Source organism: Argiope bruennichi, chromosome 2 (genome assembly GCF_947563725.1).
Source record: "Argiope bruennichi chromosome 2, qqArgBrue1.1, whole genome shotgun sequence".
Taxonomy (NCBI): Eukaryota; Metazoa; Arthropoda; class Arachnida; order Araneae; family Araneidae; genus Argiope; species Argiope bruennichi.
The window spans coordinates 91,387,910-91,405,236 of NC_079152.1; the positions used below are offsets into that span (position 1 = coordinate 91,387,910).

The window sequence follows — 17,327 nt, forward strand, 5'->3', positions numbered from 1 at the left end:
TCCATCTAAACCCAAATTTTTACATTTTCCTTTAGATTACTGCGACCATATGGTTCATCCAACTTGTTGTAGAAACTTTTCAAATCATAGACAAAAATGTAAGTGCTGAAACTGTGCGAAATGCCATTAGACAAGCTGGATATAAAAGTAGCATTGTTAGAGAGAAATTGTTCATCAGCTTGCAAATTCAGAAAAAGCATCTGAAGTTTGCAAGAACTCATCTATGAAGACCAATAACCTTTGGAAGAAAGCTATATTTAGTAATGAAAGAAAACTCAACATTTTTGGCAGTGACAGCCATCATACTGTGGGGAGAAAGCCTAATACTGCTTTGGATCTAAAAAATTTACCTCCTACAGTTAAACATGATGGCGACTCCGTCATGATTTTAGGTTGCATGGCTTCATCCGGCGTAGGAAATTTAATTTTTATAGACGGCATTATAAACGATATGGTTTGCTTGGATATACTTCGCAGCAATCTAAAGGAGAGTGCTAAAAATCTGAGTCTAGATGGAAATTTTATTTTCCAGTTGGACAACGACCCCAAACAGAATGCATGTAACATCAAAATATGGTGTCTTTTTCATTGTAAACAGCAGTTACACACACCAGCACATTACCCCAACATCAATACCTTTAAATATCTGTGGGCCACACTCAAAACAGTCGTCCAAAAACACAAAAGTAGAAAGAAAACCCATTTAAAACAAGTGGTGCAAGAAAAATGGGGTAAAATATCTTCAGATATCACCAAAAAGTGGTCGAATCAGTACCGCAACGTTTAGAGGCCATTATTTAAGCCAAAAGATATGCAACTAAATACTGACACATTCTTTTTATGCGAGATATTACAAGAATTTCATTGGTGTATTCTCAATTTTTTGAGGCAAAATTCTGCGTATGTTTTATTAAAATGCTTCTAAAGCTTTTCAATTTAGAAGTTTTTCGTTGATTTTTCTTTATTTTTACTCTAAATTAAAGAATTTGTTATGTGTAAAAATAAAAACATTTTTGTACTTCCCAGTAATGTGTTATTCATATTGAAAGTCTGATTTATCAAGTAAAAGTAACGTGTACTCTCAATTTTTTGAGCCACTGTATATATATTTTACGAGTTGATGAAGTTAGGAAAAGTATGTTTGTTTGAAATTTTGCATGTAGAATGTTCCGATTGCTTATTTCTCCGTTTTTTGTTTGTTTGTTTTCTTTTGGTTATGTACTGTTTCTGTTATCCACACAGTTTTTATGTTCAATGTGCTAGCGAAGCTACTAGGTTCCCTCACCCGCTGCTAGCGAAGCCGTAGGATGTTTAAGTTAAAAAGTGCCTTCTACAGATGCATTCGGCATCTGTAGAAGGCACCGGGCAGTGAAAAAAAAAAGCAATACTTATCAGTAAAAAGTCCTAATTAGATGGCGGAAAATGGTAACCGTAACTGTTCCGCGGAAGTATTTGTTTATTTTGTCCGCCATCTCTATTGGCGGCTTGGCATTGTTGGCGCAGTTGGGTGCACACTAAATTTAACTTTTATACCCAGAACTATCCTTAGAAACTCTTTCTTTGTATCCAATTGCACAGCAATAGTTAACCATGGCTTAAATAAGTTTTAAAATCCAACAGTTAAAAGCGAGAAAAAATCTGCCATTGAAATATAATGGGGAACGGAGAATGCGGTTACAGTGAACACAAATTCTGTCGCGAAGTAAAATAAGTAAGGCTGCAGGGTTGTTTTTTTTTCCCAACAGTAATGAGGCTAGGGTTAACATTTTTCGGCCGATTATTTCAAACGATTCTGTTGTTTATTTTCTTAATGTTTTATCATTTAAAATTAAACATTGTTAATTAATCCATGTTTCAGATTCATTCTGAAGTACTTTTGAATTAAATTAACACAGAATAAAGGAAATTAAAAATTCGTATCTGCATAGCGTTACCCCAACTGGCGTAGAAAAATTCAAGCATTTGCGTTACCGTAAATGGCGTTGGCAAATTCACGCATGCGCATTGTGTTCTGATTGTTGACAATATTATCAACGGATGATTCTTGATTTATTTTTAGGTTAGTTGCATAGAGATGAGATACTGGTATCAGCTCTATGGTTAGTTGCATGCTTTTGTAATTACATTGTATATATGTTAGTTATATATCTTTTGTATATGCTTATAGTTTTAAGTACATCGTTTTTTATGTAGTTTTTTTAAACCTGTTTTCGACCGATTATTTTAAACTATTCATTTTATTTTCTTAGTGTTTGATGCATTTAAAATTAAACATTGTTAATGAATCGATCTGCTCATGATGAATCTGATAAAATTTTGTTGACAAATTCTTGAGATATTACATAAATTAAGAAAGATATTCTTTAATGCCCATAAAGTTTAAATGCTCATTGACTCTGTTATCAGTAATCATATTAGAAAAAAAATGCTTTGTTTCAGTAAAAAATATTATTATATTAATTGCAGATTAATTCTTTCCACTTTAATTTAAAGCATAAATTCTATGCCAGCTAACAGAAAATTAGAGATGCATATTGTGTTATGACTGAAGGCCTTTATAATATTATGAATGAATTATATGACAATCAAAATTTGAAGTGTTAAAATATTTTGATGAAGAAGCTATTAAAGTAGGAATTGCATAAAATATTTAATTATTAAAATTTAAACGAACATTAAGATTGGCGAACCATCTGGTCGCCAAAGGCGGCTAGTATACAATAAAAATGTTTTAATTTTTCAGTGCAGAATATTAGATTTTTAATATTTTTAATGTAATCTCATTTTAGTTTTTCAAATTGTACTTTTTGATACAAATTAACTTTAAGATGAATTTTTATCAACTTGGGTATATAACAGATTGGCAACATTGCATACATTTTGGTATTTTCTTTGATTTATTAATTTTAAAAAAATTATTTAAATTTTAGTCTTATAAAAGATTTTGACAATTTTGTCAGATATCATATGTATACAGAGTGGTTAAAAAAAATGTCACTAAGATTGAAGCAAGCAAAGTGCTTTTATATGCTGAACTCAACATGTGTTCTTTACCGGCTCAATGGGGTTTTGCACATGCTCATTCCTTTATGAAATATGCTTATTTAGACCCCTTTTACTGGCCTTTACATTTTTAAAATATAAATTGCCTGTTTTTATTTCTCATGAAAAATTGATTTTATATTCGTTACAGACCTGTGATCATCGAAGAAAAAGGGAGGCAGCGGATAAAACTGCATCTGAATTAATTCTAAAACACAAGTAAGCAGGGTTTTTTTTCCCCTTATTTAAAACTCGTATTTTGTTGCCTCGTATTTCTCATTTTTTTTAGTAAATACTTGCAGATTTCATTGAAAAATATTTGCAATATAGTCTTTTTCATTATAAGAGCATTAGATGATAGAAATCAAAGCTTCATAACTAGAATGGGACTGACTTATGCACAAAGTTTTTGTAAAATTTTGGTTCATTGGTAAAATTTGCTTTTTGAAACACTAGCATTGTCAAATATATAATTCACTTCTTTCTTAAAATTTAAACTGCTTTATGCATTTTATTAAAGTTATTCTGTATTGGTAGCTGCAGCAGACAAATCATTTTTAAAACTGAAAATAATTTAAAGAATTACCCAAAATCTATTTTAGCATCTTTTTTTTTTTTTTTTTTTTTTTTTGCCATAATTAACCAATGTTGCCCTCATTACATTCAGTGACTTTGGTAATTGTTTATATAATTCCTACTTTTCATGATATTCAATTTTTTCTTGGACTTTTTGGGAAAGAAAGATGCAGCTTTTTTATTGCCCATTGCTGTCTTTTCTCTTTCTTAAATACTATTGCAATTATGGGTAATTTTATATTGATTCTACTAATTATTGCTTGCTATAAAATTTTCATCTTTGCCTGCCTTTCCAACTTTTTTCAACCTTTTAAAAATAAGTGAGTCATTTTTCTTTACTTACTAAATCATAACTTATTTCCTAAAAAGCTCATCAATAATAAATTTATTAAACTACACTCTGTTCTCTTAAACTTTTAACTGCTGTAATAAATTCTTTTGTTGAAAATTCAGTATCGCCAATCATTGCTTCGTCTACATAGCAAAACAATTTATTTGATATGCAGCAATCAAACCAATTTTTAATGCATTCTCAATATTTTACAATTCTAGTGATTAATTATTCAATAATCTGCATCTTCTAATTACTTTCTGTCTGGTCTTTTTATAGTAAAGTTTTTCAAATTAATTCCAGTCAAAATTACTGGCATCCATAGTTATAGGGTTACTGTGCCATATTATAAGGACTTGCAAGAAAAAGCTTGAATATTCCGAAAATTCTTCAGAGGGATACGAGTAATGAATTATTTTGAAAATGAAATTGAATAATGTCTTCTTTCATGTACCTTATGATTTTTAGAAAATTCTTCAGTGGGATTTTTTTCCTCTTATCTAAATAAATATATAAAATTTTAAACATCTTTCTATTATTGTTAAAGTTGCTTATAATTTGTACAGTCTTTCAGTTCTTAGTTTCTACTTTGAAAAAGATTTTCTGATATTAAAAATGATAATGCGCTGAATGATGACTGACAGATCAGGCTACTACATTGCAAAAGATATACAATAATTGATTACATGTCATAATTTATCCAGGATAATTTATATTTTTTAAAGTTGTAAAACTGTAGAAGTATCTAAGATATATGATGGTTTTTATTATTTTAAAGCTTTTTTTATTTAAACTAAATATGTTACATAAGCATTTATAACTGTTAAATTTAAAACAAGATGATAATCTGTAATAAAAATTGTTTAAGGAAAACATGAAAAAAAGACTGGACATTTATAAAATGCAATCCAGGCTGTTGCATTACCAAACTAAAAAAGAGAGGATAAAATTACATTTACCAATAATTGTTTTTAAGAATCTGCATTTATAAGTCTTTCTAACTCTAGAAATATTAATTATTTTGTTTTATTTTTGATAATCAATAAATTGCCTTGTGAAAATATGGAGAAAATAAATTTCAGAAATGGCTTATCAAATGTTTTTTTTTTTCTTTAAAATTTCATTTCATAAAATATGTTCTTTATCAGATGTGCATGAAATTAATCTTTGTTTAAAAATTTTACACATAAGTTGGCTGGAACAGGCTTCATGATTAAATCTGTTATGCAATGAAGCATCTCCCAGCCTTCATAAATTTAAAATTTATTTCATAATTTTTTCTTTATTTCAAAAGCAATATAGGTTTTGACTGCATTGCTTTAGATTTACATGGATTATTTGTCCATGAAGCAATCAGTGCACTTTCAAAATTTCTTGACTCTAAAAGTTGTATAAGAAGATGCAAAATCATTACAGGGCGTGGGAAGCATAGCCTGAATGGACCAAAGATTTGTCCTGCTATTATACAATATTTAGAAAGAGAAGGTTATAAGTAAGTATTATAATTTCAATATTATTATTTCTGTATTTATTTATTCTCCCTTTTCAATTAGCTAATGTTTTAACATATCTTTCCTCCCTAAAATTGAATTTGAATATATCTTGGCAGTTATTAATTAATGAATGTTAATAGAATTGTCGGTATTAAATTGATTGTATGCCACATTTTAATCCCGGAGATGTTAATTGTAGGATATACTTATTCAATTTAAAATTTTTTCTTTATATGTCAATGATTTTTGAAGGGGATAGAGCAGTCATGCTTTCATCACTAACAAGGGAACTAAACCTACAAAAGAATCTTGGGAAATGTAAACTGCTCTGTATGATTATTTTCATTTACCTATCATTATCAACCGAGTATCATGATGCAGAATTGCATAACTAAGTTGGAATAAGCAGGGCAACTGCTTTGAGTAACATTCCAGAGAATAATAAATTGTAGAATTTAAATGTATTTAAGAAAAATATTTTTCTTGAACTCTTCCTTTTGACCTAATAAAAAAAAAAATTTCAAAATAAAACTTTTAAACAGATTTTTTCTTCCCTCTTTCATTTTAACATCTTGATATATTCAATTATCTAAAGTTCTGTAAATTCAAATAATTATTTGAGATCCATAAGCTATCATTTTTTCTGACTTTGATAATTAAATCATAAACATTTGGAAATATTTTTTATTTGTAAACAAAAGCATAGATGTGTCATCATAATATTAAAAAAAATCATGCAAGTAATATTTTATATAACTAAATTCAATGTGAAATCAGACTTCTTGTAAAGGAATTCAAAAAATCATATTTTTAACCACTGAACCTCTTTTTGAAATAGATTAGTTTGTTTAGCATTATTATAAACCAAACTGAATAAAAAGAACCAGGAATAAATTTCATTAATAATAATAAAGATGCCAAGATTGTAATTATTGTAATATATATTAAAATCTAATTTAAAAATTAAATTCCTAATTTTTAACTTAATTCAGCACATATTAACTTCATTCTAAAATGTTCTCTTATTTCTGGATCCCATTTCACTTTATCTATTTAATTACCGCAATAGAGAGCTCTGTAAAAATGCTTTCGTCAATGTTTCCCACGCTTAGAGCGAAAGAATAAAAAAATGCTGACCTAAACAAATTCTTCTATAAGATCCCGATGATTCTCTTGTCTGTGGTTGACACATGTAGAAAATCCCCCATCGGGGTAAAATTTGCATTAACTTTTCTTCATTTCGTTTTGTGTCTTTCTGTGATGTGTTCATCGCTTCTGCTTGTACATATTTCATGCCTCCCGGGATGAAATAAAACAAAGTTAAAAATTCAAAGTGTCTGCTCTCTCTTCGGCCACGATTCTGCTTAAAAAATTAGGGTGTTATATAGGGAGAATTATAAAACTATTAATCAGTTATTTTTATTTCTTTGAGGCTGGAATGGATTTTTTTTTCTTTGTAAATCAAAACAATCAAGTTGTCAATTTAAAAATGTTTAACCCATAATATTAACTTACACTTCAAAACAAGTTTTTTGCTCCGGTTACAGTGTCGGATTGGTTCATTTAAGTTCTTAAGGCAATAAAATAATTGCATTAGCTTTTTGACACTCAATAATTAATTTTACTTCTTTATAGTTACACTGACTTTCAGAACAGATTCAAATTTCACAAAAATTCAAAATATTTTCATGTATTAAAATTCTGAATTCTTTAATTTTTAAAAAAATCTTGTAGTTTTTATTTAATTTCAAAAAAAAATTTTAATAGTTTTTTATTCAGCATAAACTTAAAAAGTAATATTTTGTTCTTTATCCTACTTGCTTTATTTTTTTTATTTTAACTGCAGCATTGAGGAGTGCTTAGTTTTCTTAAAATTTCAATATTAAATAGTTTCCAAATTTCTAGGTAACTATTTTCAGTAGCAATGTACCTAAAAGTTTCCTGTGGAAGTTTAGTCAAGTGGAGTGTCTTACTCATTATTAAAATAAAAAGAATAACTGCAAAATGGACATTCATTACAAATGCTTCTTTCCTTTCTAAGAGGCATCATAACAGTATATCATAAATGTGTTTCAAGTTTTAAAATTATTGTGGAAGTTTTTAATGAAATTTTACTAACTTGCCAAGAAAATATATATTTAAGCACCTTAAAAATTGCTTAAATGAGAAATTCAGACTGTATTTCTTTGAGAATATTGTTTAAAAATACACAAATATACATTCCTTTGACTTTGTCAGGCATGGAAAGGATTTATTAGTGTTTTTGGAGGCTATATGAAATAATTACACATGTTGCATACATTAATATTAAGATTGTTTTGCTTTTAGGGTTACTAATACAGACAGAATAATTGTAATTTCTTCCTTATATAGCTTCTTTGTGGCCAGTAGCATATATACACACACACACATACGGTTGTGTACATGCATTTTTTAAACTTTGATTGACTTGGTAATTTTAATTGTAAGTGAATAATAAGTTTTAAAAATTCTACTTTTTCTCCCAGTTATTATTTAACACACAACTTTTCTCTTTCAGATTTTCAGCTAATAATCCTGGTTTTGTAATAGTTTATTTACATTCTTCTGGAAATGGTGCACCAATAAATGTATGTTGCTAAATTATTTTTATTATATATTTTATTTCAATCTGTCATTTTATATTAAAATTAATTTTTTGCTTGACCAGAAATTACTAAGTTTTTAAAATTTATTATTACTTTAAATTATTTCGATATTTTTTAGTTTTTATAAAAGATGAATTCAAATAATTTTTAATTTATTTAATAAGTTAATTTTGTGATGATTATTTATGGTAAAGTTTTTTTATGTTAGCCTCTTAAAAAAAAAAAGTTTTGAAATACGGCAATTTCCACTTGCCTAATTAAAGCAGTATTGAAATTTGTACTTCATTTTCAGTTATAATGTGGAGTTTTTATATATTAACAAGATTTATTTTTGCTTAATTCATATTTTATTTCATATACTTATTTAGATAATTTAGAGTATGTACACATTTCTTCTATAGACAAATTTTAGTCGCAATATAACATTTTATAGTTATATGCATCCACTATAGTTCACAAATTAATCGCATTTGAGTATTTCTATCCTGTATATCTACACATTCTCTGGCATTCCACTGTGCATCAGAATATTCTAATTTGCAGGATGTTTAATTTACAGGATACATAAATGAATATTCTAGTTTTGCATGGCTGTTAAAGGAATAAGGTATGCCCTTGTTTATCGGAAATTAAAAATAAGTTGGAAGTTTAAATTCAACACAGCTGTAAATGTTCAATATATTCTATTAATACAAAAAGTAAAGAAAAGGGCTACAGATATGCATCTCTTTAAGTTTGTCAACATCATTTGGTAGCTGTGGAATAAATACCTATTGTGTGATGTAACCCCAGAAAGGAGGTGAAAAAAATTGACTATCACCCTACATATTTGCAGTCTCACAAAATTTAGTAACCTTGTGAAATTGAAATTTACATTTATGAACATCCTGTATTTGGTGTAATTTCAGGATTATCTGTAGTTTTGATTCTTTTTAACTATTCAGTATTGTAGAATTTCTTAAAACATATCCTAGATTTCGATATTGGGATATAAAATAATTTTATCATTGAACAGTACATATTGTATCAAACTGACATCTTTCACAGATTATAGAATGTCATAAAAATATCTTGTTCAGCTATATAGTGTACAGCAACAGCATCTAATTTTTGGACATTATGGATGTTGTAAATACCCTTTTTCATCTTGAAACACAGAACTTTTCAAGCTTTGGTGATGGAGTACCAAAGGCCCCTACTAGAAAATCGTTTTTTGTTGGGAAAGTGGATAGGCTATAGTGATTGTATATTTAATATGATTTTTGTTATTAGTCTCCCAAAAGGATCTTTGCCTTTAATACTGTCCCTTCTTTACTTAGCCTAATAGACATTTTCTAAATTAACAAGTTAAATCTTCTATATTCTTGTTACTATCTTATTCCATTATAAAAGGCAGACACAAAAGTTGTTTTATTTTTCTGTTGTCATCATTATTTAAATAGTAGGGGGGTGTAATTAGGAATGATTAAGCCAAAATGTATGGATTGAAATTTTGATAGGAAACGTGTTGATAAATTTAGATTAAGTTAAAATAATTTATAGATAATTCTTGAAAGGCTTTAAAAATTTATGTATTCCTTTTACTAGTTAATGAATATAATTTTTTCAGTAACAGTCTTGGAATTACAATTGCCCAGAAGAAAACTTCCAAGAATTCAGAGAACAGAAATCAATTATCAGAAGGGCTGTCCTCATTCTTTCATCTAAAATCCCTTTCATACCCCCATTTTCTTCTACTCATCTTTAATCACTGACACTTTTAGGGTCTCTCTTTTTTTTTTTAATTTGTTGCATGTTTTTTTTGCTGTGTGAGCTGTTTCTCTCTTATTCACTCTTTTTTTCTTTTTTACTGATTTAGAGTAGTAAATTAGTAGTCTTAATTAACTTCAAGCTACTTTTGGCTACTATCCGTTTGTCTATGATATTTATAGCATTGATTTATGCCCATCAGATTTTACGATTTCACCTTATTACAATGCATGAAAGTACTTTTAAAAATTATGCTTATAAAATAAGCATAAAATTCTGATTTGTTATGCTTGTAGTATGACTGTTTAGACTAGGAGTTCTGTAAAAGTTTTATTTTGTGATATCCCTTGAAAATGGAGAAGGATGGAAAGCAGATTATCATTGATGATATATTTTAGTCATGAGCTTCCATATTACACATAGTGGCAGATGTGAAAAGCGCTTTATACAGTAAAAATGTTTTGATTTTTTTTTTCTCGTAAAAATGAAGAACAGATAACGATTGATGTATCTAGGATTCATGTAAAATTGGACCTGTCATTTGGTTTGGGTTTACCAATTGGAATTGCCACTTATTTTAAATACATATTGTAGTATTGAAAATACCGAAATACATGTGTTTAATAATATTGTAAAGTTTTTTTTTTTTTTTTTTTTTTTTTTTTTTTTTTTAAATTTTGTAAAGTATTTTCCCCCTAAATTGTTTATACATTTGCCTCAAAAATCGTATTAAACTAGATTACTGAAAAAAGTATTAGTAAAATTTCAATTTTATTTTTTTTATTTTTTTATGCATTTATATTTATTACAAATGCAGATTTTTATTGATTTTTCTTTTGCTTTTACAAAAGTTTCAGATATATAAAAACAAAGTAAAAAAATGAGGGCTAAATATATAAAGCAGAATTTAGAAGGATTTAATGTAAGTATTAAAAAAAGTATATTTCTGCCAAACTTTTTATTTTTTCAAATGACTAAAAATGTTCTGAAATATCAAAAAATTAATATTAAAAAAATTATATATTCATGTTTTATTTATATTCCTTTTTGATTTAATTTTTTAATGGAAATTTCTTTCTTTTTTTTATTTTGCTTATGAGATAAAAATGATTATTATAAATTACATACTTCAAAACTTTAATTGGATATTTTTTGAAATTTTTTTTCTTAACCTGTAGAATTTGTAAAACATTCTTTTAAATATTGTACCTTATACTTTCAGAATTAGTATTCAAAGATGACAGCTAAAATCCTAATTAAGCACAGAATTTCATGCAATAAAATACTATTTTTCAGTTGCTAATATTTAAAATATTGCAGTGAGTTGCTAAATTTTTGACAATATTCTTTATTTTATTTTAAATGTTATTTTGTTTCAATTACTCTTTTTTTTCTTTCTTTTTTTTTTTTTTTTGGAGAAAGTGAAGAAAAAAAAAACATATTCCCTTCCATTAAAAAAAAAAAAAAAAACCTCTTACAGTTTAAGAAAGTTGAATGTTGTCATTTTGTCTTTATGTTTTTAAGTGCATTATATTTTGCTTTCACAAATATTTCAGGTAAGTAAATACTTTTAAAAAATAGTTAAATGTAATTTAGAAGAATAATTTAATGTAAGTATTTTTACTGAAATTCAGTTTCTAACATATTTTCCCATTTTTATTCATTTTTTAGTTTTTTTGCAAAGCGTCATATTTTCCACCTCAATAGTTCCAGTTTTTTTGGTAACTTTTTTATAGATACTTAGAAAAACAGTTGCTTTATCAGAGCGGGAGGAAATTCAGTATGATAGAGCAGCGTGTTCCCATTATTTTGTCACACATTATATTTTTCATTGCAACTTTTAATTTTGAAATTATTTCTTTCTTTTTTAGCTTCTGAAGGATGTGTACTCAAAGAATGGAAGAGTTTTCTTTGCTATGGCTTTTCTACTGAACTTATTGATTGTATATATTTGAAATGATGTGTAAAATTCTAATGCTTATAATTTTACTAGGTAATAACTCCATGTTGTTTAAAAACCAAATTCTTCATGTACTTTTTTTCCAAATATTTTTTAATTTCCCTCAGCTAAATTTCTTTCAATCCATTTTTGTGAACTTATACACTTATAAAAAGAAGTACTTGTCCATATTTTTTTTATCGTTAATTTTTATTGAGCATGATAATTCGCTGGTATTTTTTCATAATTAAAATTAAACATGGTTGGCAACTAATAAAAATCACTTTCACTGATAGTCTAAAACAGACAATGGAAGAGGAAGATTGACCACCACCATATTTAATTTATTGCATATATGTATAAATATATATAATATTTTCGCCGAAAATTGTTTGCTTTTTTTCAGAACAAAAAGTTGTCGACAATTATTGTAAATGGTTTTGCGTACTATTGGAAAAGGCAGCTTAAATGTAACTCGGCTCCTGTTACTATTATGATTTTAAACTTTAATTGGTCTTTTATTTTAAAGGTTATATATGGAGCTGCCCCCCCCCCCCTTCTTTCTTCGAATTTCAGATTTATCATACTGTGTGTTACTAGAGCAAAAGTATAAATTTTGAGTATTGATATTCAAAATTGGTTGTAAAATACTGATCCATTATTTTAATTCCCCAAAAAAATTTATTTTAGTTAAATAAATATGAAGTATCGGATTTTATTGTTATTAGTTCCATGAAACTTCTGTTTATTTTAAAACTTTATGAACACATATTACTAAATTCTATGTATGAATGGATGCTATAGACAACCTGAAATAAACATTATTGCTTATATTTTCTTTTAACTTTGTGTGCTCATTTGAAATTTTCCATACATTTAACAAAATGCTCTATAATTAAAAAAAATATTAAACACAAGAAATTAATTTGTTTTATACATTATAGGTACACATGCCTCTTGTAATTTTTTCAAAAAAAATCTAAGAGAAGGACAGCATTTTATTTATGATTTGATGTATATGAAACTGTTTACCACAAACATATACAAAATTCATTCGTACTATCTTTATTGAAATTTATACCTCTGTGGTGGTAACATCATAAGCCAGATAACAACTTCCGGAGAAGAGAGTACTCTTTTGTCTAGTGGTTATGTTACTCGGCTATGAACACTAACGTTGCGGGTTCGAACCTCAACCTGCACATTGGTGACCCTGGTTCTGAACAACCGCATCCTTCATTCTGCTGTCGTGGCTCCATCTACCGGCAGCAACCACTCACACACGCTCGCCGTGACCCGCCATAACACTTGGCGCGATAACAACGTTCGTCGCTCGCCATAACGCTTGGCGCGATAATCACGTTCGTCGCTCACCATAACGCTTGGCGCGATAAACTCTACCGACTCACTGGTGGGGGACTATTGTGGTGGTAACATCATAAGCCAGATAACAACTTCCGAAGAAGAGAGTACTCTTTTGTCTAGTGGTTATGTTACTCGGCTATGAACACTAACGTTGCGGGTTCGAACCTCAACCTGCACACCTCTAAAACCTTTATATCCCTTTATTGAAATTTATACCTCTTTTCCTTTTATGCAATAAAGAAGGGAAAAAAATGATAATGACCAATACCGTCTTTATTGAAATTTATACCGCTTTTTTCTTTTTATGCAATAAAGAAAAGAAAATTCATAATGACCAAGTTTTCACTTTTTTCTCTATTTTATAAGCAAGCATTCAGCCAGTGTGCAAGGGATTTTTTTATAAATAGTCAGTGAGCTAAAAGTCAATGCAATTTTAATTTCATTGAAGAATTTTTCTTATTTTGACGCAGAGGTTTCATTTTGTATTTCTAAAGGATTTTTTTTTTTTCTTCTGTTAGTACAATTATTGTTTAGCTCTAATTGCCGTGTTGGTAAACAGCAAGGATAGGCGGGATCCTACTGGAAGGAAACAATTCATTTCATTCTTAAGCACTCTGCCAATGCACTTTATTTTTGTACTGCTTTTTTTTTTTTGTGAATAACTTTAACAAACAGTTCTGATTGATTGGCTAAAAGTCGTTCTAGATGGACATGTATCTTCTAGTCTTTGTTAATATATTTGCAAAAAAAAAAGAAGCAGGGTTTTACATAATTGAAATTTATCTCAAATTGAGTAAGTGAAAATATCTCCCTCCTTGGGAAATCCTCAGAGAAAATGTATTTTATATTAGTTTTAATTAAAAGAATAGAATAATTTTTCTAATAAAGTTAAGATTATATTGTGCAATAATTAAGGAGAATAAAATAAAGTGACATCGTTCCAAAGATATTGGAAATATCCGAAAAGTTTCAGGAAAATTTCTTTAAAAAATAACTGGAAAAGTCACGGAGATTCAAATAGCAGAAATGCTGGCCATCCTGATTATATGTATATGTAGAAAATAGTAAATATATCGTGTAAATATGTGCATATGTAACAAATAGTAAATGTATCGCGTAAATACGTGCATATGTAGCAAATTGCAAGGATATAGCGTAAATATGTGCATATGTAGCAAATTGTAAGTATATCGTGTAAATATGTATATAAAAAGTTTAAGTTAATAGCTTTAACATGTATTCCATATGCACCTGTGATCCTGAATTATTGTAATATTTTTTTATCAGTATGCTTCTAATATAGCTGTTGGATCTGCATTTTTGTTCCTTTTTTTTATTAAAATTTTCTCTTACAACTGGTTCTCATGCTTTTAACTTAATGAGCCTTATACTTTTTCATTATATTAGTGTATATCACATGCCTATCATAATTTATTTAAAAGCGCCTTTCTTAAGAAACCATTAAAAGTAACTAAACTTGGAAGATTTATTTATATTCAAAGAAACTAATTTCCCTGGCTGATAATAAAAAATAAATGCTCATGTCTTATGCATAGTTATATAAATTGACTGAAAATACTAAGAGTTTTCCTCCCTATTTTAGAAAAAAATGCAAAAAAGGATTAAAGAATATTACTAAGGAATGCAAATATTTAAGTTAATGCAATTAAATCTAAATATTAATTTATATCTGAAATAATTATATATATATATATATATATATATATATATATATATATATATTGTTTGCAGCAGTCTGAAAGCATTTTTTACTACTAAAATTGAAAAGAATAAAAGCAATATTGTATAGAAAACGTATTAGTCAAATTTTGGTATTTAATGAAAATGTGATGAATGTTTTGCATCTGGTCTATTCAATAATTTATATTCTTATATATAATACATACTTTCAGCTATTAAAAAGCATTAAGTTAATGAAATCGCATATTTTTAGTTTTTTTTTTTAAGATTTGTTTTAGCCATATACTATTGTAACTTAAATAAAAATAATTGGACATTATTTGGCTAATTTCAAAGAATTGTGAAAATCTGATGGATGCAGAGTGAGTAGTCCAACAAGACTAATAAGGGATTGCAACAATTTATTCTATTAAAAAAAAATAGAACTTAAATAAAGACTATATTTGCAACAGCATTCAGATTGTAACTTGACAATTGTACTCCAAAAAGAATCTACTGAACTGGTTTTAGCATCTGTTTATGTAGGTTTTTCAATAAGGCATTAAAAAATCAAGAAGGATCTCAGAAACTCTGATCGTAATAGAAACATCAAAATACTTGTATTTTCTAGAATCTTTAATTTTTGTCTCCAAATTCATTGTGGTCATAAAATTGATATCCATTAAAATACCTGCAAGACTCTTCCTTATTGTGAGATCAACTGCAAAGGAAGGAATATTTTATATTCATAACAGTATGCTTTTAATCAAATTATAATTTACAAATTACTTTCTATGCATAATTTTATTCCACTGCAAAGCAAAATGATCCTATGAAATATATAGGTAAATAAATTTAGGAAATAAGTTCATAGCAAGCATCTGGATTTCTTTTATTAACCTTTAAGTTACGGAAACCAAAGTCAGAAAAATTTCTCTAACAGCGAGTTCTCTATGAGAAAAATTCAAATGCCTTCCCCTTCTTTTAACTGAGTTTGTTGAAAATGATCCCTTCGATTTCGACCACCCGTAACGTTAATGGGTTCTTTCCCCACCGTAGTAAACAGGTTGCTCCTTTGTGGATTTGTCTTTATCAGAACACTAGATATGGCTTTGTATCAGTTTTATTTCATTTTCTCTCTAAAATGGTAATTCACTAAGTTTGCAAAAGACACTATGAAATTAAATATTACGATACTGAATAAATTAAATGAAATTTTCTCCTGTATAATTTATTTGACTAATTAAACAAAACTTCATCAATTTTATAATCACTTATTAATAGAGATACTGCCAATAGAACTTTCATTTCGATTATTTTGGATTGTGGAAAATTGAAATTTATTGAATTTCAAAATTATTGCTGAAACTATGAATTTAGTTCCTTTAAAGCTTGAACATTGCGACATGAACTGCATTTTATATTTATGGCAAATAATTTTTTCTTATAAACAAGGTACAATTTATACATAGAATTTTAAAATTAATTTATTCTATTTAAAAGTTCTCACTTTTTTTTATAATTGTTTTTCCTATTCCATAGACTAAAAGTATTAGTATTATTGAGCATATTGCCGCATTGAAGAAAGACATTCGAATCTCCATGGCCGAATGGTCTCATAATCAAGAGACCTTGAGTTCGAACCCGCTAGAGACGATGGGATTCATAGTATGTGTAAATATTTAATTGATTTTATGTTTTCATTTATTTCATGTTCCAGAAGATACTGGACATTTCTTTAGTTTACCAGACAGTGTTCTGGACTTTTCTTACTGTCTCCAGAATAGTATTTTGGAACTTTCCCTGCTAATATAAAAGCAGAGGATTTATCAGTCACTGTATTCTCAGTTCTGTGTTCAGTTAATAAATTGGTTTAGCTCTACTTCGTGTGTGTATCATTGAATTCTATACTAAAGTATCTACGTGACAATATTAATATTAATTACTATGCGAAAAATCGTTTATACTGCTTACTTAATGTAGTTCGAAACTTGTGTAACGTAAATAAATAGTAGCATTTCTCACTACTATTCGTTTCAGTATCCTGAGACGACCACTTTTCGACGATTCTTTCACACTAAGGTGTGAGGCGCCGAAGGATGGGCGCATTTCCGGAATTTACCTGATTGTTAAATGTAAATATCTCCTTTCATCTTTCACCTCACCCTTATTTTGTCGAATTAAACTCACCCTAACGCATGAGGAAAAGCGCGGAAGGTTTTAGAATCCGTTGGCCAACAATACATTTCTAAAGCTTAGTATGACGGCTGAAAATTTAATTTTTTGATGAGAATTTCAATTCATAACATGTATCGCTATTTCGAAAAATATACTTAGAGTTTAACATAATCGGAAATTGAATTAAATATATTTTCAATCCAAAAATTTTCTAAAATGCAAATAATTATCAAATTTTAAAAATACTTACTGTAAATACTTTTAATCATACTTTATCATCATCAAATATTCTGCATGATAATTTTAATTCTGACAAAATATATTCTGAATATCATGTGCTAATAAGA

The 17,327-nt window shown here is 28.0% G+C and overlaps 1 long non-coding RNA gene across 1 annotated transcript; it reads left to right on the forward strand.

Moving 5' to 3' along the window:
• The first annotated feature begins 1,464 nt into the window (after positions 1–1,464).
• Positions 1,465–12,564, forward strand: LOC129961603 (uncharacterized). The gene is made up of 5 exons (XR_008783802.1): positions 1,465–2,099; positions 3,194–3,261; positions 5,366–5,441; positions 7,982–8,051; positions 11,690–12,564. It is a non-coding gene; the product is annotated as an uncharacterized LOC129961603 (long non-coding RNA).
• The last annotated feature ends 4,763 nt before the right edge of the window (positions 12,565–17,327 follow it).